The sequence below is a fragment of the Lepisosteus platostomus genome, chromosome 18 (assembly GCF_059453375.1).
Source record: "Lepisosteus platostomus isolate fLepPlt1 chromosome 18, fLepPlt1.hap1, whole genome shotgun sequence".
NCBI classification, from domain to species: Eukaryota; Metazoa; Chordata; class Actinopteri; order Semionotiformes; family Lepisosteidae; genus Lepisosteus; species Lepisosteus platostomus.
In genome coordinates this window covers 2,403,835-2,427,629 of record NC_142628.1, presented here as the reverse complement: position 1 = coordinate 2,427,629, position 23,795 = coordinate 2,403,835, and the positions used below count along the sequence as shown (strand labels likewise).

Genomic DNA, 23,795 nt, shown 5'->3' with positions numbered 1-23,795 from the left:
AAACCTGACTGTAGTATTTCAAACAAAACAGCTGTGTTAGAATCGCCAACAGTTAGGAGGAGCATTTCTGAGATCTTTAGACCACAACACAATGCTCAGTCATGCTGAAAAGCTACTCTGCTGACATCTTTGCAAATGCTCTTCTCAAGCAGGATTTTCAGGAATTCTCTTATGCCAAATGTACACGTGCTGCAGTGTCTCTATTTTTGGTGAGAAAATGTACTGTACAGTAAGCGGTATACTGTGTCTGTTTATGTATGCATGTGAAACTAAAGTGAGCTTTGAAGGACGGTCAAAATCCATACAGGAGTTCTAACAAATCAATTATTTACTGTATGTTCACTAGGCCGCACAGACTTTAAACTTGCATTCAAAAGTTATTTAATTTAATCAAGTGAGTTATTAACTTTTATCAGGAATTCCCAGCTCTGGTCTTGAAGGATTCACAAGATTTGCAGGTTTTCATGTGACATCAATGAATTACCTGTTTAACTATTGAAATTGGAAAGGTGTGGCATAAGTACTACCTACAGTACATAGAATCCCACTGTAAATCCCAGTGTACTAGGGGTCGTAATGACAGATTACTAATGTTTCAGAATAAATTGTACAAATAAGGATTTGAAAGATAAATATTATTCTACAGAAGCTAAATGTGTAGCAATTAAATGCTTAATATGACATCTGTTAAACATTCATTGATAAATAATGAATTTCAAGTACAGTGTGACTAATTGGTCTAAATCAAGACTTTTCAACCACATTCTTCATGTGTACAGTATATTGTTTTTACTCAGCTACTTTCTTAAAATCTAAACAAATATTTTTTTTACTAGACCTTTAGATCTTTTCAGCAGTTAGAATATTTGTGTTTTTAAATAAAGTAGAAAGCTTCAGAGATATTTTAACATCTTCAACCACTGACCTAATCGACATAGTGCTAAATTTGACTCAAGAAGCTGTTAATGATTTCATTACTCATAATCATTATTATTATCTTCAGCATTAATTTGCTCAGCCAATGTGTTTATCCTGTCACTTACATGGGTTTCTAAAACACAAGTTCAATAATGTAATAATGTAATTTCATACGGGGGACCATTTGTGAAAACAATGGCACAAATACTTAAAAAATTGAAATTTAAAAATATTTTTTCTCAGATTTAACCAAAGATACTGGATGCTATTTCCCTGTTTTATAAATCTTGTGAAAAGAATACATATACCAATAGGTACTTTGATTTATAAAATATTATATCCTCATTCTGTAGGGTATAATTAATTTGCATATGACACTTCATATTTAGCTTCATATTTGGGTTTTAAAAGTTCAGTATTTTGAAAATGTATTGAAATATAAATATTCAATTTATTCAAAACCTTATATTGTATTTAGTTAAGAAATTCTATATTTAGAAATAAAAGTGATAATTTAAAATAGGTATTCAGTGGTACAGTGAATATCCTATATGCAAATCATTTTGAGAATATTTTGTAATAACAAACACTAAATAAATATGAAACTTAAATCAAGTAATAGCAATAAAGGTTTGTTGTAAACCTAGACTCCAGCTTTAACCCTAAATAACCCAAGTGCAAAACCTTGATCTAACCCTAGCCCTCTGAGAAACTGTTGCTGAGTTTATACTCTGAGAAGCTTTCCATTGCAATCACTTCATACATGTTCTACCTTCAAGCATGAAAATATCAACCATATCAGGAGAAATGCAGTCATGCCATGAAGGTGTCTCAAGTGAGCAATTCGAAGAAGTTTTTTTTGAGTCACCAGCTTTGCAGCAGTTGAGAAGATGGTAAGTGAGCCAGCCAAGAGCACAGAAAGAGCACGGTGCCCAGCTGGGTAAATGAAAGGCTCTTTTGGAGCAATGCTGTGGCACAACATGCAGGTTCTTATTCTCACTGTGGGAAAACTGCCACTTTACAGAACAGCAATTAGATGGGCAATTTGCCCAAAAATTGGACAACAGGAAAATCAGGACTACTGTATATTTTCTGTATCGATTCTCTACTATAAATTAACAGATCCTCAGTCCTAATTCCTACTTTTCTGTAGTATGTTTCAACATGTAAATAAAAGGTTTACTAGAATGAAACATGACAGAAGAGAACAACAAAAACACATTTAATATTATAACTACTTATAGTAACTACGTACGTATTGTGTTAATTGAGCAGTTTGACAGTAATACCATTTGCTAAAATATGAACAACAATCATTGGTAAGATTTTGCTTTTACTTTAATCAAATCAATGACCAAAGGATGATTGCAAATAATGAATTGGGGGTCTTCATTGTAGACAACCACTTCCCTTTAGACTTCGTGTTAGTTTGTTGATACTGTTAACCTCATTCATTATCAAAGCATTTGCAGTAGAGATACTGCAAATGGGCCTCTGTTGTCACTCAACAGGGACCCAGCCAGTTGAGCTAAAGGGAAATCTCCCCTCAGCCCGACAGCTGCCGTCCCTGCTGTTCACAGCGAAGGGCAGTGACGTCACCGCGCTGGTAAGCCGGTTCTCACAACCTGCAATGGTGGCCGTATGTATTACACTCTCCCCCGCTTAATTTGGCGAAGGGCTATCCCATCCTGCTTCTGACACCAATGTAGCAAGCCCGGGTTCGAGTCCCTATCGGTGGGGGGGCAGACCTGAGGTGGCAGCAGTGAGGGCACATACCCACGTGAACCCGAGAGCGCTACAGTATATACTGTAATACGGTGTCATTCACAATAATCTGAAAACATTAACTCTTTTCTCTTCTTCCCAATTTCTTCTCTCCTGCCCTAAATATGCTTTAAAACAATCTGCAGGTTTCTGTACAGTTTGATGATGACTGTGCAGAAAGTAATTATGCCATTATTTAATCATGCAGTTTTTAGCAAAAACTCATAGTGTTAGGGAACCACTTTCATTTGATTTTGTACTATTTGTCAGTTTGAATTTCATTATTCAAATAGAGGAGTCGTGCTGTGCACCCTACTGCTCTCTTGCTTATAATTTGTGGGCTATATTCAAATACCGGATGGTATAAAAGAAGGGGCATGTAGTACAAACCCCTTGTACCAGCACAGTCTGCTGGCACTGGGAGCCTGAAATTACTGTATTCAGTGTTATTGCATTACAGATTGAAGAGAGTCCTGGGTGTAATCGAGCACATTTTTTCTGCTGTGGAATTTATTTGTGGTGAATGAAGGCAACACAATACTAGCCTATCAGAGAGATTCATGACTCTCTTAGAGAGCAATAATGGTTTGGCAGACCCTAAGGCATGTCTCTGTTCCATATTTTTGTATTCCAGGCCAGGATAGAGGTTGTCCAGTAGAAAAAAAAAACAAAAAACAAATCTGAAATAAAAACATACGGTACTTTTAGTCAGTTCAAATACTGAAATTAGGAAAAATATTCTTTTTCTTTTGTATAATGCTTTGCAAAAGTATCCACATTTTGTTGCCTCCTGAACTTGCAACCATGACACTTTCAAATACAATAGATATAATGTACATGAAGATCTCTCTGTTTAGAATCTGTACAATCAACTTTGAACCAATGAGGCCAAAATTAGGAGACCAGTAGATTCACGTTGCATATGTATTCAAGCCCTTTGGTATAGCAAGAAAGAAAAGTTTGCATGCAAAAGTACAGTTTGAAAAGTTCTAACTGATTTAAAGGCTTCTGTGTGTAATCCAAATGGTTTCACCTGTCATCAGAGAAAATCTATCCATTTCTGTAAATTCTCTTGAATATTTAATTGCAAACCACAACTCATGTAATGATACAAAATTAACCACTAAGGCCAAGAAACCTTCAAAATAAGTTGTCAGATAGATAGGCACAGATCAGGAGACAGACACTTACTCTCCTGGGTACAGTGAGTTCCCTCACTGATACTGCAAGTAGAATGTGCATTATACCAAACACACACTACCTACTGTAGTTCAGTCCACCCTTTCGAATGTTCATTCTTCACACATTGAAGTCACAGCCCCTACACAAATCATGAGAGACAAAACTAAAAGTGAAAGTGATAAGGTCTTAATACAAACTATCACTGCTTGCACAAACCAATTGCAGCACAACACCCAGTCAGCTCCACCCCTCACTGTTAGGGACAGTAGTGGCAGCGTTAACACACTGCATTATCTGTGGTTTGCCAACGTTTCTTCCCTCTCTCCCCTTCTCTGCTGCATGGATCTCTGGTTCACTGCAATCTGGGACCAAAAATTGGTGGATTAAAATAGAAGGATGGCATTGTATGTATTTTTAAAAATCAAAATATGAAAGTGATCTCTGTTGTCTTTATGATTTTTTGCTCCAAGTTTCTCTGTAAAAGAATGGTTTGAATGAAGAGCTTAATAGAAATGTTTGAGATGAAAAGGTTGGGGGTTTGTGATGGAAACTATTGTACTACATGTCTATCACAACTGTACCTATTTCTATGCCTCTGTTGCTTGCAAAAAAAAGTGCACCACTCTGAAAAACACAAGGTTTTCCATTTAAATGTTTTTTTTCAATTTATCATAGCACCTGCCTATACTAATTAGCAACTTGGATCTTTGCAAGAGCCACGGTCAAGTGCTGGAGTTGATGTCATTCGTTACAGAGGAGAAAGGGAAATATTAATAATAACAGTACTGATCATTACAGTAATTCAATACAAACAAGGAATGGAGATTTATTCACTAAAGGATGAGCTGATTTCATCTAAAGTATGCAACTCACTCTTGGCCTATGGGAGATGATGATGATCCAGACTCTGATAATTGTTAGTTCCAGATCAGTGAGAATATGCTTTATTTTTTATGTTATTCAAAAGGGAATATGCTCAATCTGCCACATTTTTATTTCCCGCTGTAATTTTTATTTATAAGAAATGTTCAGTATTAAATTTCAAGTATAGTTAGTTTTCTTTTGAGCACTCATATTTGATCTGTATTCCACAATATCTGATTTACATTTCCATGAAAGTAGAAAAAATAACATGTTTTTAAATTGCATACCATTGAAAAAAATAGATTTATCTCTTATTTCCACAATTTAATCTTAAACGTCCAAGTCCTGCAAGTCCTTAGGGTCATCCTGGTCTTTATAGTTTTTATCCGTCTGACTGCATAAGTATAGCATTACTGGTAACTAAGGTGAGATAAGGAACAAATAGGATGGCAGAAATGACTTCATCTTTACCATAATGAGACCATTTGTAAAACTTATTATAAAAGGATCTGGTGTCTACAGCATCACTGTCTGTAGGAATTCAGAGCAACCTGTAACAGAATTAAGAGAGTGTTTTAGTTCATGTGGTTTAGTATTTTGTTTTTCTCTGAATTCATTGGCTGAAGGAGCTGACCTTCACTAATAACAGGCATTTTGGACTAATCCTCCTATTACAGTATGTGGTTTAATTGGAGAGACATTTTTTTTGTCTTTAATTGGTTAGTACAGGCAATTCTTGATTTGCATAGTACATGCATTGCTGCAAGATGCTGTGTAACTCAAAATGCATAAATTAAAACTTATTTCTTATAAGAATGAATGTAAATATATGAGATGATTTCTGGGTCCGCAACCAACAAGAGGGATGATCTTCTGAAAAGAAACAGGGGCACATTTATTTATGTGAGGTGTTTATATAATTGTACTTAAAGTTATTTTGTAAGTGAATGTGATGTGATAATATTTATTAATTCCATTTAGAATGTAGAGGGAAGACAGTTTTTAGTGGTAAATAGTGAATGGTGTAGAAAATGCAAGTGTATATGCCCACTGATACATCTGAACTGCACAGAAAGTAAAAACCATTTACTGTAGATCCTTCCTATGGCGTCCCATTTCCTTAGCAAACCAACTTGTTTCGATTGTGCCCATTGTTCTTGGCAGAAATACTCAAGCACTCTTATGGACAGCGGTTTTTAGTATTTGCATAAATTCTCAATAGAACTCAAGTCAGGACCTCTTTTCGGACAGTCAAAGGCATTCACTTTCTTTTTTATAAGCCACTCCAGCAGATCTGCCCTTGTGCTTTAGATCATTGTCTTGCTGAAAGGTGAATTTTCTCCCCAGTTTTTTATTATTAAGCTGACAGAAACAGTTTTTTTTCCAGTAGTTGCCTGTTCTTTTCTCTATCTGATTCAATCCTAACACATTGTCCAGTCTCTGCTGAAGCCTCTCCATAGCATGATACTGTTATCACTGTGCATGACTGAAAAAATTCTGATTTGGTCTCATCAGACCACAACACCTTTTGCCACATGTCCACAGGTTCACTGAGGTGGTACAGTATGTTGTGAACTCCATGTAGGCTTTGAAATTGGTTTTTAGTATTGGCTTCCTTCTTGCTAAGCTGCCATACAGGTTAGTTTTGTAAAGAGATCTGGCTATTGGTGACTGATGCACATTTTGTCCCATTTCAGTCATTGAACGCTGTACAGTACCTCTTTCCAAACTGTCACTGGCCTCACAGTGGCGTTCCTCACCACTTCTGGCTTGCCTGGCTGCTCAGGTTGGAGGAATGACCTGATCTAGGCACTGTCTGAATGATATAATGCACGTTCCATTTCTTGATTATTGTGTAGATTGTACTCACAGGAATATTCCGAGACTTCAATATTTATTTGTACCCTTCTCCTGATCTGTGCTTTGCATTGAATTTATCCCTGTCTTGGTTTGACAGCTCCTTAGTCTGCTAGAAAGTCACTACGTGACCAAGGGAACTCTCAGGTGTTTTTATTCTGAAATCATGGCAACCACTATAATTCTACACAAAGGAAAAAACAAATAGTTGTGTGATTGTGTGATTTCTAAAGATACTGTAGTTGTGTGCGTCTAAATTGATTTAGTTTTGTCACAGCAAAAGGTTTGAATATTAATGCAATCATCCATTCATCCATTTTCTAATTGCTTTATCCAGTATAGGGTTTCAGGGCAGCCGGGGCCTATCCCAGCAAGCAACGGGCACAAGGCAGGGAGAACCCTGAACATGGAAAACATTCACACATTCACCAGGGCCAGTTTTCCCAGAAGCCAATTAATCTACCAGTATACAGTATGTTTTGACCAGAGCTTCATGTGGAAAACTACAGGAACACAGGGAGAACATTACAAATCATTTTTACTAATTGAGGTTTTTAACTGATTATTAATTATAGACTCATTTGATCTTATCCTATGATCTTATGTTTTTTGATCATCTGATTTATTGTTAATCTTGACGATTTTTTTTGTTGTTGTTGCTTCTTTTCTAAATACAAATCCATTGCATTGGATTTGGGTTTTAAGTTTTTTTTAACACATTTGGTTACTTTTACGGTTTATTGGTTTTATTTTAGAATGTATTGAGTATATACATAAGCTACAGAGTAAGATATTTTATAGAGTTATTTAGGAAGCATGAAACAATGGGAGAGGAGGAACACTGAGAGAAAGATCGTCTAGCTGTCTATGTCACCGAAACAATTTCTTTCATCTCTGTACGCAACTGTACTGCGCATTGTAAATCATCTCAAACACTTCATGAAGCTGCCTGGCTGCACCAGAATGCTGCTTAACTCTGAAGTGGGAACCAATCACCCTGATAAAAGTTCTAGTTTCCCTGAATAAAGAAGACATACAGTATATATAAATGTTTTTTCTTGAGGCTCTTTAAATCAGAAATGTGAACAAGAAGAGCATGTAAATACAGAATTATTGTACTGGGATGGAAAACGACCAGGAAAAATGCAGGTTGTACTTGAAAATGATGCTGGTGGACCAGTTACTGACATTAGATGTATAGGTCTGCCTGTCTCCTGGTTGTTGGGGAGCCTATTTGCAGTGATAAGTTATAGACATTCCTCCCTCTGGACCACAGCTGTTCTAAACCAGTGACACAGAGTGATAAAGGGGTGCAGTGCTGCGGAAGGCTCTGTCTTTTGTCTGAGATGGAAAACCAAGACTCTAGATACTTGGTCATGAAAGCCTCCATGGCACTGGGGTGGTGCAGTGACTTCAGATGTGGATGACGTACTGTAAGTCCCCTTCTATGGGTAAAGTGTTTTGTACATTTGAGAAAAAAAAATAATTTTAAGAAAAAAAATATTTTTTTTAATTGATTGGCTGTGGTTTCCCACAGATTGCCCATGGTGATTGACCATGCATACTGTATACTCTATATTACCTAACACAAATGAGAGCTAATGGACATATATTCAGATCTTACAGGCTTGCATGGAAAGAAGCAAAAGCTATATTATTGGTCATGTCTAAGTTTATTTTTTAGTGTACATTGTATGTATTTGTTTCCTTTTTACCACAGTCTTAATGCCTTAAACCTCAGTGGCTTTATATTCCTATTGTGTGTGATATTTTATGATACCATAAGGTAGTTTGTTCTAAGGAGATTTCATTATAGTCAATTTCAGTAGAAATAGCCAGCAGTGAATCAGTAATGACACACTTATTTAAAGCTACTTCTAGCTTCTTCTAAAAATAAATTCATGTTAGGTTGGCCTTCAATATTTTTCATCCCGTCCCATTAACTGTACTAAGGAGAAAATATATCATTACTCACAGATAATACAAACAGTTTCTTTCAGCTTTTGTCCAGGGTCAAAGCATAAAGGAAGAACCAGTGGTTGCCTTAATGACCTCATTAAAATACAGTGTCACCAGCCTCTTAAAAGATCATTTATTTCATTGCCACTCAATGAGTTGACAGAATAATGATATTATTTCAGAATTCTTCTCATCTAGCCTGAAAAAAATTCTCCCAGAGACCAGACCTGGGCAGCTAGTCCACTTCACAGTGACAGTAGAAGTGTAGGCCTGGCCATCTGGATATTGGGGAGCCTATTTGGAGTGATGAATTATGTACAGTAGCCCAGTTCTTTTTAATCATAAACCTTTAAAAATGAAACCATAAAAGATCAATAAGCCTTCTGCCAGGCTAAAACAGAGACAAACCCTGCACATTCCTGCCTTTAGGTGATGATGTAAGTTTTAAAAAAAAAACAATATTTTTTGTTCCAGCTAATAAGTGTCAATTATGTATTGGATGTCCTACAGTATGTTAATTTTATTGAGCCTATATACTGTATATATGCTTATTTCCAGATCACAACCATTATATTTAGTATAAAAAGTGAAGAAAACCAAAGCAAAAGAAACCTGGAATGTGCCTGGAACATGTTTGTGCTGTTGATTACAGTGGATTAACAGTGTAAGGTTGTGAAGGGCTCTTCTCATGTCTGAAAAGTTGATCTTTTCAGTGCCAGAGATAAACAAGGATGGCTATTGCAGGGAAATTCTGAAACATGTGTTGTGTTTGACCTCTCCATGGTAACTTCCTAGAATTAAATCTAGGGGGATTGCACAGTCACTTAATAAAGGTGATTTTGCGTCAGGGCCTTACAAGCTTCATTACAGTCTCACCCTGTTTCTGACCCTACTTGCCATAAACAGTTCATGCTTTTGACTTGACCAGGAAAGCTAACAGTTTCACACACAATAAACCAAATAATTATAATGTTATCTTTCAAATGACTTACTGTATGTCATGATTAAATCACAACTTTATCCCCAAAGCAACCCTTGTTAGCAGTTGTGCTTATCGTGTAGAAAACCGTTGTTCAATGGGGAACTACCATCACTGGGTAAAACTAAATATGGTTAAAACAAAAAATGAATACTATTTTCACTACAGATTTTACACTACCTTGCAATCATTCTGTTTAATTAATAAGAGTATAAGATTATGATAAGTTTTAAGGATGTTTGACCCATGTAATTTGTTGGTATGGTCTGTAATATCCAAGGATTATTGTATCATTTCCTAAGCACACATAATATAAGCCCCTCAAAATTCCTTATCCTGTGGGGCAGATGTACATGTCTGTGATTATTAAGAGAGTTGCTATCCAGCACATGCAATACACTGGTATTTATTATGATACTGGAAGAATGGCTTTTTAAAATAATGTATTTTAATAGCAGTTCTGGTCATTTTACTTTGACATAGAGGTTGCTGTAAATTGCTATAAACAATGCTTTTACAGTACATGAAACACTGCACATAAGAGTGTTACAGTGGTGTCACTTTTAGCCTCCCAAAAGGACTGTAGATGTAGGTTTTACTATCATCTATTAGACATTAAGGACAGTGTTTTTTCTAATAGACTGTGCAGCTCTTGATGTACTGGTTATAATAAGAATGAATCTCAGCTTTTGCTTTAGAAGTGTTTTTTCACACTTTAAGAAAGATAAGCTGTTAATAATATTTCACCAAGGTTCCAAAGGCTTGTGTTAGGATAGAGCGTACAATGATCCATTATTGAATTAAGATGAAATTGGAAACACACACCTTCTGTAACTATTGATTTGCCTCTCTTTTGCCATCCAGTGTCATCAAACGTCAAAAGACAATTGTACTTATGTAAAAACTTATGTTTGCATTGCCATTGAAGATGACTAATTCAACAATGCCATGATCACTTACTGTAAAACAGAAACACAGACTAAAGAACCATATTGATGAGATATTCTGTACATCAGGGATCTTTTTTTTTCTGGATCAGTGTTTACATTTAGAACTATGATGTGTGGATGTGAATACAATGTTACAGTCAAAACCTTTTAGGAATTAGAAATAGAACTGCAGGATCCAATGAACATATTTTAACAATAAATATATTTCATGTTTAAAATCACCAATCCCATGGTCTTGTTGAATTGTGGTCTTTGCATACTGCTGCAGAGCTCATAAAAACCCGGGAGATGTACAGCATAGATACAGTACATGGCTTCTCAATAATGAAGTCATCTTCCACTCCATTATCACACTGCAAGCCCATTGCATATGCAGCAGATAAGCTCGAGACTGGATATGGACTCCCCAGTGCCTCAGTCATTAACTTGTGCTCTCTTGTAGCTTATCTTGAATTCTCTGATCCAGATGTTACTAGTTCATCCTGAGTCATGTCACCACAGTAACTTTCTGTGACTGTGATTTCCTTCCCCACGTGACAGTGCACAACTGGCACAGCACTACTTGAAGGAAGACTTGGATTAGTGGAGCTGATCTCTTTTAACTCTTTTCAACATAACATCCTTGCCAGAAGTGGCTTTCTGATCATGGGTGTATGGAGAACTTTTAGCTTTAGGGTTTAGGTTTTGATTTTAATATCCTACAAGCCTACAATCCCTCCTTAGAATGGAGAAGAGAAGTTGAATTTCAGAGAAAGTAAATAATTGAATCTACTGATATTCACTTAAAATAATAGGCTTTTTAAAAATATCTTTAAAATCCTTAAATCAAATAATTATAAAAATACAGTAGGACACCATTAATAGGATGCATAATTGAGCATTTCGATATTTTTGTTGATTATATATTTTTAAATGTATAAAATAAATTTAAATACATGCTTGAAATACTTTTAAGACAACTGTAATAATCTTCCAGAAAATCTTTTCTTTTCTTTTAAGAATTATTTTAATGATCTAACAAAAAGAAATTCGAATGCTCTTAAGTGGATGCCAGCTTCTTATCAAGTTTTCATCTATTAATCAAATACAATGGCTTCATGCCAACTCTTTTCACAAAAAGCATTTTCCTGCGCCTTATTAACTAGGGCCCTGTATGCAGAACTATGGCAAAGCACAGAGCCTCACAATGAGTGACATCTGAGATTTCAGAAAAGTTCATTGTAATGCAATGCCATTTTCTTTCTTGCAGGGGTGGCCAGCTGCCGAAATGGAATGCGAACACAAGTGACTACAAGTGAGCTGGCAGGTAAACATCACCCTCCTCCATCCGAGCAGATGCCAGGCACGATCATCTCTGCTGTGTTAATCTTTTGAGATCGTTTACTCCACCCTTTCATGTAGAGCCACTTGGAACCAATGTTAAACTTGACTAATGTTCCGGAGAATGATTGGAGCTGGTGATTCTGTGTATCCTTAGCTTATCTTAAAATATATATTTTTTTTACTTTTTTACAATATGGATTTAAAATTGAGTTAATTATTTGACTCATATTTAGCAATTATATACAGACACTTAACAAAGTCCAATCTAAATATTGTAGTTATACAGTATAAACATGCCATGCAGGAGTTTTTGATTCACATATGTTTGATGTTTCAACTAGTGATAAAGGAGAGTATTCAAGCATGACACATCACAAATTCCTTGAATTGTACATCCAAAATGTAGACTCAGTTTAATCACTGAGACACAAGCAGTAACTGCTTACTGTTGAGGAAGATGTGTCACACAAGCATGAATTCATAACAAGGAAATCTGTTCCATTTTCAGTGATGCCATGCTTATCCAATGATGAGAGTAATCAAGCTCTGGGTGTGCATCAAGCTGGAATGTGCCAGCAGGCTGTTACAAACAACTTCAGATGTCATATAAACTGTACCTGTGCACCGCAAAGACATTACAGCGACTGTCATAATGTCAATGAATGGGCATTTTTAGGACATTCACATGTGAGAACACCAGCACAATGCAGATGGTTGATGGTAATGCACCTCTATATATGCATTCAGATGGCAGCTGTAACAGCTGGAATACACCAATATGAGGAGCAGAGTGATGTAGTCATTGCCGCTAGAGATGCTGGATTTGTGCATTGAGAATATAACACATACCTGTAATGATCTGCATGATGTATTTTTTGGAAGTACTGTAGCAGCTCATACTGATTGATGATGATTCTGCTGAGGGACAACTAAGTTCTGTTCGGTTTCAACTCTGCCCTAAGTGGTAAATTGCCAGTTACATCTTTGATATTTGCAAGTATTTGTGAGTCAGCTCTCTGTAGAAATGAGCTCTTCTTTGGATAAAATACTGGGAGCTAGACACAACCTCTCAGTAAAGTGTGCAAAGTGTACGTGTACTAGTTTCGATGGATTAGGCTCGTTGGTTGTGTAAATGCTTCAACTGTTTTGTATTCCTGCTTGTTGGAAATCTTTTACAAACTGGAAATAACAGCATACTGTACCACTATGGATATACAGTAATATCATACACATACTGTATGTTCCACAGTGACAAATAGTTCTGTGCCTTGATTTGGTCAGGGGCTCTAAACCATTTGTCAGATAAATAAATTATGGGTTTTATTCTAGACAGACTTTGAATATCCACTACAACATGAACTATATGTAACATATTATTAGGTCTTCAAATGAAATTATTTCAAGTTACAAATGGGAGAAAAAATTGTTACCATTTGGAAATAGGAACAGAAACTCTATGCTGATCTGTGTTATGCTGAGTAAAGAGACCTATATCCGTATTGAAAAAAAACTATTTTCTCTCTCCTACTCTGGAGAGTAAACTATGTAAACAACAGATGGTAAAAATTGGAAGGAGGAGACACTCGGTCTCTGGTTGCCTGAATGCCTCATGACATATTTTTTTGTATTTTTGACTCATATAAAATACTTTCTTTTGGTTGTCATGTTCTTGTTTCCTTTGGTTGTACTAATAGTAAGCATGACAGAGCTAGATTTATGTAACACACGGAAAAACAATTTCTAAGTTTGTATAATAGAAATTCTTTGCCTTTAACAGAAAAGAAAAAGGGTTAAGTGCATTTTATACAGAACAATAGTAATCTCCATTGTCCCCCTCCAAGCACAGTTGTGTATTTAGAATTTACATCTCTGCATGTTACCTCATTAAAAGACTGGTGAATCTTATCCATATTAGTAAAATACTGACTCTATCCACTCCATTCCCCATTAGAATTAATTTGCCATTTGTTTGCCAAATGTTGTAAGCCTTCAGATCTCACATCAAGTTGTGCTGTGCCACAGCATACATGTACACTAGGGTTGTGAGTGAAATCTTCCAGACACTTTATAACAATAGGAATACTACAACTTTATTTATGAGCACACTTCAACAACACTAAAGTACTGTACAGTACCATACTTTACATACTGTATAATTCCCAACAGAATCAGCAAGAAACCAGGATTAAAACTGTAGCAGTTACTTATAACAAGAATTCTAGTTCTATAGAGGTTCTAGTGAAAAGGCATGTCTTTAAGCAAGTTTTGTAAGTCTCAGCAGGTACAGAGTCTTTAATGAATTTGTACAGTGAGTTTTACTGATACGGTCTTTTCCAGTGTGTGGAGCCTGGTCTTTAGGGGAGGGAGAAGGCTATAATCCCCAGATCTAAGGTTAAGAACTGGATTATATTCATGCAGTTAATATTTAAGATACCCTGGAGCTAGACTGTTTGATGCCTTCTACATGATTACAGAGGATAGGAGTTATGTGCTAATGCAGAGTGTGTTCAGTTAGTACAAGACACAGAAGTCTGGACAAATTGAAGCTTATTTAATACCTTGGAAGATACTCCACTAAGGAAAGTGTTACATAAGCCTAATTATGATCAAATAAAGGCATGTTTTAACGTTTCATTCAGATCAACATCTTTAATCATGCCATGGTTTTCACCTTTAAAACTCTTCCTACACACACACACAAACATCTGTTTTTGGATATTGGAAGGTTGAATGAGAATCCCCTAGGAGTCAACTATTATTTTTTTAATGATTAAAACTGATCTTTAAAACCAAATAAAACAATATAAAAAGAGCTCCAAATCATATTAATGCAGAAAATTAGTGTTTTTTGTAATATTTAAGGTTTTGTGATACAGTGCTCAGTAAGCCTTTACTTACTTTACATTACAACCTCCAAAGTGCTGATTTTCTGTCCTTAGTGCATGTACAGCACAGTAATTTTGTGCATGAAACCATCAGGCTCACAAGTTCGAACACAATCTGTCGCCAATGAAGTGAAAGCAACACCCGTGAGGCAGTACAAGGCAGGGGAATTATTACAGCTTGGTAGAATCAAACATGTTTTTCATCACATTGTACTTGTTTAAATATGCTTGTGCTTCGTTTCTTGCTTCTGATGTTGCCAGAGTAGAGATCTGAAGCAGAGTCAGCAACTAAAATGCAACAGCAAACACGATTCTGTGGATGCTGTGCAGGTTTCCCTACACCTGAACACGCCAAGGAGCAGAAAGTATAAGTTGTTTTATGTCGAAAAGCAAAAGACAGCACTGCCACTGTTCGACTTAGCTTGAGGATGCAACATGAAATGTGATTGTCATGAAAAGAAAGTACAACTACTGTATGTTGGTCTGTATTCAGGATTTTAGTGCATATTACCCATATTGGGATAACCTAATATAAATTTGTAGTGTGTAGCAGCACTATATAAAAAAAATCCAAATCCACTGGTTTTCAGTAAAAAAGTGCATATTATTAATTGTGTGTATGTACTGTAAATAATTTTAGCAATACATTAGATTGCTACAAAAACTCTTGTAGAATCCTTTATTATTTCTTGTAAAAAACTCTGTTGTGATATTTGTGAAGAAACATTAGAGGTTACCTGTAGGAATGAATAAAGACAGAAATATGGGTAGATAGATTTTATTTTTAATTTAAGGGATTTCAGGGAAGCTTGACAACAGTATGCTGAAATATGAGGTAACAGCAACATTATCTGTGCTTTCTTGAATTGCATGTCTGTTTCTTAACTAAGACAATTTATATCTTCTAACTGGCAATCCAGTCTAATTCAAAGAAAATTCTTGACATTCCTTTTGAGGTATACAGGATGTAGAGCATTGACTAAGCATGTACAGTACAGTAGGTGTGATGCTCGCCTGATCTAGCAGACATTGTTTCTACTTCCATCGTTCTTTCCTGATTGAAATAAGCAGAAAGTAGAATAGATATTACTGAATAAAGATATTGCTCAAGGACAGTCAAGCACACTGCTATATATATTTAATAACACATTTAAACGTCATAGTCTTAGTGGAGACTTTCTACTGGATATAATTGTTACATATTATTTGAAAAATGCTAAAAAGGATAAGAAGGTTAGTTTTTTGTGTTTTTTGAATATACAGTAGATGGGTTTGTATGTGCTAACGGAGACTGAGCTATGAATGTGCCCATGGGAACTATAAAAGTCATAAAATTGCAAGTAGAAATTAGTTTTAGTTAACAGAGCCATGATTATACAGTTAATGCAGTCGGATCTCAGATTCAGACAACAGTGTGTGGATACCCCTGAGCACCTGAGCCTGATAATGCTTCCTGATGTTTAGGATATGACGGGACTCCAATGCATATTTTGTCACATACTTTAGACTAAAGTCCCTGGACCAGAGTAATTTCTACCTTGTCTGCTTTCAATATATGTGTGCATCTGTGGTTTTTTGGAAAACCTCCAAAATCTGCATTGGAGCAGTGGGATGTGGTTCTGTGCATTGAGGGGCTGTTAGGTTCTTTTTTTAGCTTAGGCAGTTCAGGTGGCCCTTCTTGCTTCATTATCTTCAAGGCCATTTCCTGCGAGATGCAGGGAAACACCTTTTCTCTGTAAAGCACAATTGATGTGAGCTTTTTAAGTATGGCCTTCATCACGATTCTGTACATCATGCCATCTGGAGAGCTTCTTGATGGAACTCTTCAAGTATTGATTGTGAAAGAAAATGTGTACTTGGATTTATTTAGACTGATGCCCATCAGCATGAACACCCAGTGGTTTTGGGTAATCAATAACAAGACTGAATAGATGTGCACTGAGTTAATTGGAGGAATGAATCAACGTGCTACCGGGAGTGAAGTATATTATGTATATACTATATATATTATACAATTCATGATATGTATAAAAATCATGTATACAAAACACTGTGCTTATAACACAGTGGTTATATGTTTCTAAAGTATCTTCGGATTGTTTCCAACACTACTCCTGGAGAGCCCGTATCCAGCAGGTTTTACAAGTAGCCTTTAAATCATTGATTTTTAAAAACCTTCTATAATGAAATACAATAGGTTACAAAGACCATTTGTTACTTGGATAACTGAGAGATCACATGGCACAAACATCTGAAGACCTCGTAATGTTCAAGGAACCAGAGTTCACTTAACTGGGTGAATGACATGCTTCTTTGATGAATACCCTGCACGTGTTCCCAATTTTTAAAAAGCGGGTGTTTGGGGTGACCTAATGGACAAACAGGTTTGGGGCTTTTCAGGACCAGAGCTGGAAGCCTTTGCTGCACAACAACATGTTCTGATCAAAGCTCAGCAATTGCACCCCAAAGCTCCTCCAGAAAACCAATCTCATCCAACATCATAGGTCTTAGCAGATTATTCTCTCTGGAGTCAATAAATACAGATCACACCTTGATATAATGTAAAAAGTTACATCTTCCTATTTTTTTTGACGAAGACAACCTCCATTTGCTGCACACTGCTGCCATGTTAATCAATGTTGATGAGTAAGGATTTGGTCATGATAAGCTTCCGGCACCACAAAGCACAAACCATAGTCAGCCAAGCATCTTCAGAATGTTCTTTTGCCAACTGGCCTTAATTAAAGTTATAAATACCATGTTTTTTATAGCTCTGGCCATCTGAAACCCTTTGCAAAGGAGTTGAAAATTCTGTCCTGTTGTGGTGACTACTGAGTACCGGAACAAAGATAATCACGAACACTGCCTACCAGTCATCCTAGCATGTTCTAAGAGATGAAAAATTGGTGGACATTAGGGTGATTTGCAACCAGCTGCTGCAATATTTCAGTATTCAAAATCCCAGGTGCCATGTTCCTCCCTACAATTGTCAGTCACGGTGCCCTACAGATGAATAGCAGTCATTACGCACTGCTTTAATAAGACTGAGATATTAACAGTGCATGTACATCATAATATCCTTGCTCTAGAGATAATTCAAGCACCGTTGCAAATGTTTAAACAATTCAGAAACAATGCTAACAAAATATTTTTCCAAACCCCACAACTTTCCTTAATTATTGAATTGTTTATTTAATATAGGACAATGAGGACATGAGGATTTATTAATTATTGAAAGATATTGCCATTGCATGATTATTGACTCTCATTGTACAGTATATGGGCATTCTGGTCAGGTATGACTTTAACTGTAGTGCTCTAGTGACCCATGTGTGAACAACAGCTCATGAAAAGGTGCTTCCATGTGCAGCAGAATCAGTAAGAAAGTAAATTATTAACAAGAAACACACATTTGTCTCTGCTGTAACAGAGAAGATGACTGTGTGTAAACATCAGATTGCAGGAACTTTGCATCCTGTCCCAAGATCATTGTCTAATTATCCAAAATATTTTATTTAGCATGTTGTTATTTCCATGTGGTTGTTTTTGTGTATTTGTGACTGTTACTCTGGATTTATATACCGTAACAGTAAATAGAATATAGAATATAAACAGTATATACAGTATAGTAAGTATGTCCAATATTTGTCCTTTCGGATCCCTTTTAAAGTATCATTGCAGCCTGAATTGTGCTTCCTGTTTGGTATTTTTATGTGCCAATCTGTGTATACAGTAAACCCCTGAGGCTAACTGAATTTACACATTATGCAGGTCTGCTATTACCATCGTCAGTGTACCGGAGCTACATTTATTTTGTGAGGCCCCTTGCATTTCAGTCAACAAATTGAGGGAAAAAAGCCTGATCTACTTCTGCTCTGCATTACTTTTAGAGTCATGGGACATACTGTACCATATGATAGGCCACTATTTTGGACATAATGCATCACCCCTATGAACATTCCATTCTGTAATACATAGGTAGGAGAGTGTATATAAAAACTGTAGGAGAAGTGGAATGTTTTTGGGGTTACCAACCCCGGGTAACCCCCCTGTCCCAAAACAACACATACAGATTGTTTTTAAAAAATGATTTGCATACTGTATATGAACCACCAGATGGTAGCTCACTGTATGTATGATATTAGCTACAATTAAATCATGAATAACATTTTTATGTGTTTGTAGATGTTCTTTTTGGTCTTTTTAGTGTTTGCTTTTTATCTAAAATAAAATCAATTGAATGATTGGGAAACTAAAAGAAATATACTGTTTACATTCTTGCTGTCCTCAGCTTCTCATTTTAAATCATCACTTTCTATCTCCACCTTGACTTATTCATGATCCATAAGCTGTGTTAAAAGTCAACAGAACCAAGTGCTTGGATGTGCTCCTTTTATTGAAGAGGTCTCTGTGCCTTGCTCGCTTACTTATTCTTTAATTCATGGTAACAAATTCTCTCTGAACAACCTGGTGGAATATGCTGCTCAGTTTTGTACTGTGTTTAATTCATGACATGATCTTTTAACCCAGTTCTGAATGAATGTGATGCAGGGAATTAAGCAGATTTTACAATCAGGGCTAAAGCATGATTTGAATAGACGTGCGCATTCAAGTGTGAAGTGACATTTGCCACATTTTCTCAGGCCGATGATGTTCAAGCAAATGTATCCCAACAATTCCAGAGGCAGTGTTTCATATCCAAAATGAGACAAGGAGGAAGGACATTTTTTTACCAATAAATATGCATATTACTTTAACAAACGTATGAAAGAAAAGCAATACATTCCAAAATATATAATAGGACAGTGACACAAAGTGTGTGTGGACACTGTAGAAAATAGAGAGTCAGAGCATGCTCCTGGCCCTCAGGTCATCTGTTGGACTGATGTGTGTAGAACTCATAGATAAAATCTAATTACTGACGTTAGCAAAAAGTGTTTTTTTTAAGCATCTGTGTGTTGGGGATGTAACACACAGAAGACAGACTCTGACCCAGCATTAGTAATTAAGTTAGTAAGAGGGCAGGTGCCCTCTGCCCACAGATTTTTTAGCTCCACGATGCCTCACAGAGAGGTTTTAGGAGATTCTCTTTTACCTGACTTTTACAGTTTTTTTACTGTTCTTGTTTTAAGAATAGTGCACTGTATGGTGTGATCTATTTACTGCATTATAAAGTATGTCTGTTTTATTCTTGTCACGTCTGTGTAGTGTTTTTAAGTTCATTTACTGTATGTCCATGATCTTTGCTCTTCAAGAAAGGAATCCCTGTCCTCCACATATTTTCCCTCTGGTTTGTTTTTTTATTATTTATTTTGCAAAATTCACTTTGTTAATGCTTTTGAGAATTTTGAATACTTGGTTCAGATACCCTGGTTCTCTTCTCTGTTCTAGACCGAAAAAAGTTTGGATGATTTAGTTTGTCAGTAAAAGATATTCCTTTGCTTCTGGAAAGGTCTCTGGTCACTCTTCTCTGGTCTGGGCTTTTTTTTTTGTAATGCAGTGACCACATTCATTTGTACACAATATTCTTAAAGAATATTAAAGTCTAGGTCCTACTAGTGAATAGGACATGTTTAACATTACATCCCTTGATGTTTGAGCCCTTGATCTTTAGTGAGTGCTCTTGTATGAAAAATGTCCATTTGCTCAGATTTCTCCAGCATTTGTCTCTGTTAGTGTCAGTATGTAGCATATCAATTACACAGTATATCAGCGTCAGTATGTAAAAGATGGAATTCTGAAGTATCTTGAACCCCTCAAAGTCTGTTTTTTTATACACTCTCCAGTTATTTGGGTTTTTTTGTGAGCCTCCCCGTCTTTATTTTTTAGGAATGAAATGAACGAATAATCCTTCAGTGTGAAAACAGGTGAGGTGCAGAATGGCAAGGACAGATAACTGAGAAGAGGACTGGGCCTGAAGGGGGGGACAGGTCATTGGATATTGCTTCCAATCAGGCTTTTTTATTTACCAGATCTGCCTTTCTTGTTGCAAACCACTTTGCATGATGATCTAATCTACACCCGAAACTAACATCAAATTAGGAGAGGATTTCATTGTTTCAATTAACAGCTCTTGTGGCTCACTCCAAAAGTGTTATTTGTATGTGTCAGTTCTTTGTTTATAACCTCTGTTTTTTTGCTATTGCAAAATAAATATTTGAGTTGGTAAATTTAATTAATGAGAAATGTATGCCAACAAAAAAGTGCCGACAAACTGGATAAATGTCTAAACAACTCACCCAAACCTCCTAAATCTAATAAATTAACTAACAAAAATCTTAATTATTATGATATATTGAAAACTGAAGGATATGCTTTAAAATATTGTCAGTTACTGGAGGCTAACAGTACAGTATATAGTATGTGGATATGAAGAAGTCTCCTTTTCATGTTGGAGTTAACTGGATGCTTTAAGGCTCTTAGCTCTTTAACATCTCTCCTGTAAATTTTCTTTAAAATTTATAATTCAAAATTTTACACTTTTACATTGACGTTTAGGTAAAATACTAGAAGAAGCATGAATGTGACAGATTTATTTTCAGTCTGTACTGTACAGTATGTGGCTGGCATGTGGTTTCATTCTGCATGTTGATGAATGTGATTAAATTAAGCTAAAGGCTATGTCAAAAGAATAGTGTAAGTCATTAAAGTAATTTGTGGTATAATTGTTTTTCACATGTAGAAATTCACAGCTTCTAATTGATTTATTAGAAATTCAGTTTTAAAAGTGTAACAGATGGCACACATGGTTTTGTTCGATGCATGGATATTGTGAATAAAAATGTTAAGCAAGTAAAATATAAAAATGCTCATTGCTGTAGCTTCCCATAATTGTTCTGTGTGCAGAATATTTTTCAACTCATTGATTCAATATTTCATAAAGAGCAATAAGGTGGGATGCACGTTTGCTTTGTACATCATAATTAAATACTCCAGGTTGAAGACTACCATACAATTCTAGCAAAATATGTTTAAATTTGTTGCATTCATTATTTGAACATAACTCATTTCCCCAAAACAAAATTGAATCATTGAATGAAAAGTTCTTCTGGCGGCTTTATGAAGAACTTATAAAAAATCGCCCACAACGTCTTTATCTATTACTTCAGACACATTGTAGATCTTTTTCAGAGTCACAAGGAGGTGATTTTATTTTGTGTAACCTCATTAACAGTCAGAACATTAAGCATCTGTAGACAGGTTTCTCCAGTCAATGAATGCTTTTGATGGCTTGTTTGTTTATTAAGCTACAAAGGACAGAATCACCAAGTAGTAATGTTTTAAATAGAATACATTTTAGTTAAAATTCCATCTTGGCTGATGATGTTATGATGTTTCAGGCTGTTTTATGTGTTTATTTCTACATTTATTCTCTTGTGTGTGTATATACTGTATACTTTATATAGTTTCATGCTTCTTTTGGTTGATAATTTCTTTAAAGTATTTCATATCAGTTTGTTTCTTAAAGGCTGAAGGGTTTTCTTGAAGATACAGATGCAGTTCCCTCTTTTACAAGTTTTCTTGACGTACAGTACGTGCAGTAGCCCATTTTAACCTCTCTTTATTGTAATTATTTTTCACTTTACCCAAATACTCATTATCAGTGGCTTCTTCTGTGTTGATTTTATGTACAGTATGTTATTTACACTGTGCTTGTATTTACTGAAGTTAAAACCATACGGATACTTTTGTTTTCACAAAAATGTGTGCCTTTAATGTGTTTGCATTATAGCCAGTGCATTAGTGACAATAAGGCAAAAGTAGCAACAGTAACTCATTGAGCAAAAGGCCAAGAAAGAAAATTTGCATCTCAGTGTGTAATTGATCTGTAATTATTAACTGGCAGAGGAAGTCAGCAGCTAGAGGAAGGAGTGAACTGGCCAGGACTGATCTGGCTGAATGAAAGTGTTAGACAGCACACGGGCATGTGAGGCCAAGGTCTTAGACAACATTTCGGAATGAAGCTGAGTTTTACGTGGGTGGGCTGTTTCTTAATTTACATGAGAATGGGAATGTTTCAGTGAGAGGTTCCTCTCTGTGGGAAGGAGAACACGGAGACTGCGGTACAGGCAATGGTGTTAACACTTGTTTTGTTTTTTTTGCTTGAGGCTATTGTGAAAGGGTTAAGAAAGATTTCTCTTGCCATTTAAAGAGTAAATGAGGATAATCTGAAACAAATATGGAATTACATACTAGCCTAAGCTTAACCTATAATATGCTTTTGAATGCATCTTTCTGTGTTCTGATTTTTCAGTTGATTTTTTTATAACACAAACAACTCCATGCATGTGTCTACAGTATAGTCTTACATATACAGTAGGAGAGGACCCACTATGTCAACTGTGTTAACATTTCAAGTGTCAACAGCTTCCCATTTAGGGTAGCAAGTACAGTATACCATGTATGTTTTCAAGCCATTTTGAATAGAGAATACCGGATAACCATTATCATACAGTGATTCTGTGATTTTAACAGGAGGGATTCTGTTTTAAAATCTGAAAAGTATAGGAAATTCTGCAGTGGAGCAAAAATCTGTCAAACGTTTTCCTTTCAGTACCTTTATCCACTCCTGACATCTTCTCATGACTTACTCCTTCATTTATTGCAATATGAGAATAATTTAATTAATAAATTCATTATGAAAAAAAAACAGTTTACTACAGGAATGTAAAATGACAGAAGCCTAAATTAAATAATGAAGCATTTTCTGAAAAGGCACATCTGAACAGCAACCATTGTAAGACTAATGAAGTCTGTTAAAGCTATTCAGCAGATTCTACAAGTGCCATGGACTTTTCTCTGTTAATCTGGCATACATCTTTGGTCACATGTCTCCCTAAACACATCTTCGTGTCTAATTTGCATAAGACAACCATTCAGAAAACATTTTAGTTCTTTGGATCACCGAATCTTATCAACTGAAAACTAATTAATCAGAACATAAAAATTAAGTTGATTTATATGGAAGTGTCCTTTCTGTTAATAAGAACATTTCCTCCTGGGTACATACTTTGTGCATAATCCTCATTTTAAAAGAAAAAAAAAACATTCTTTGAATCACAGTCTAGCCTGTGGTGATGTTTCCTCTTAGGGGTTGGCATGGTAACCAAGGAC

At 35.9% G+C, this 23,795-nt stretch overlaps 1 protein-coding gene across 6 annotated transcripts in view; it reads left to right on the top strand.

The window, feature by feature from the left end:
* LOC148645440 (leucine-rich repeat-containing protein 4C-like) overlaps window positions 1–23,795 on the top strand; it is a 433,163-nt gene that overhangs the window by 382,400 nt on the left and 26,968 nt on the right. For all 6 annotated transcript variants that reach the window (XM_088611178.1, XM_088611180.1, XM_088611177.1 and 3 more), the window contains one exon: window positions 11,723–11,779. The gene's annotated coding sequence lies outside the window, so the exon portion shown is untranslated. The remainder of the gene's footprint in view (window positions 1–11,722; window positions 11,780–23,795) is intronic.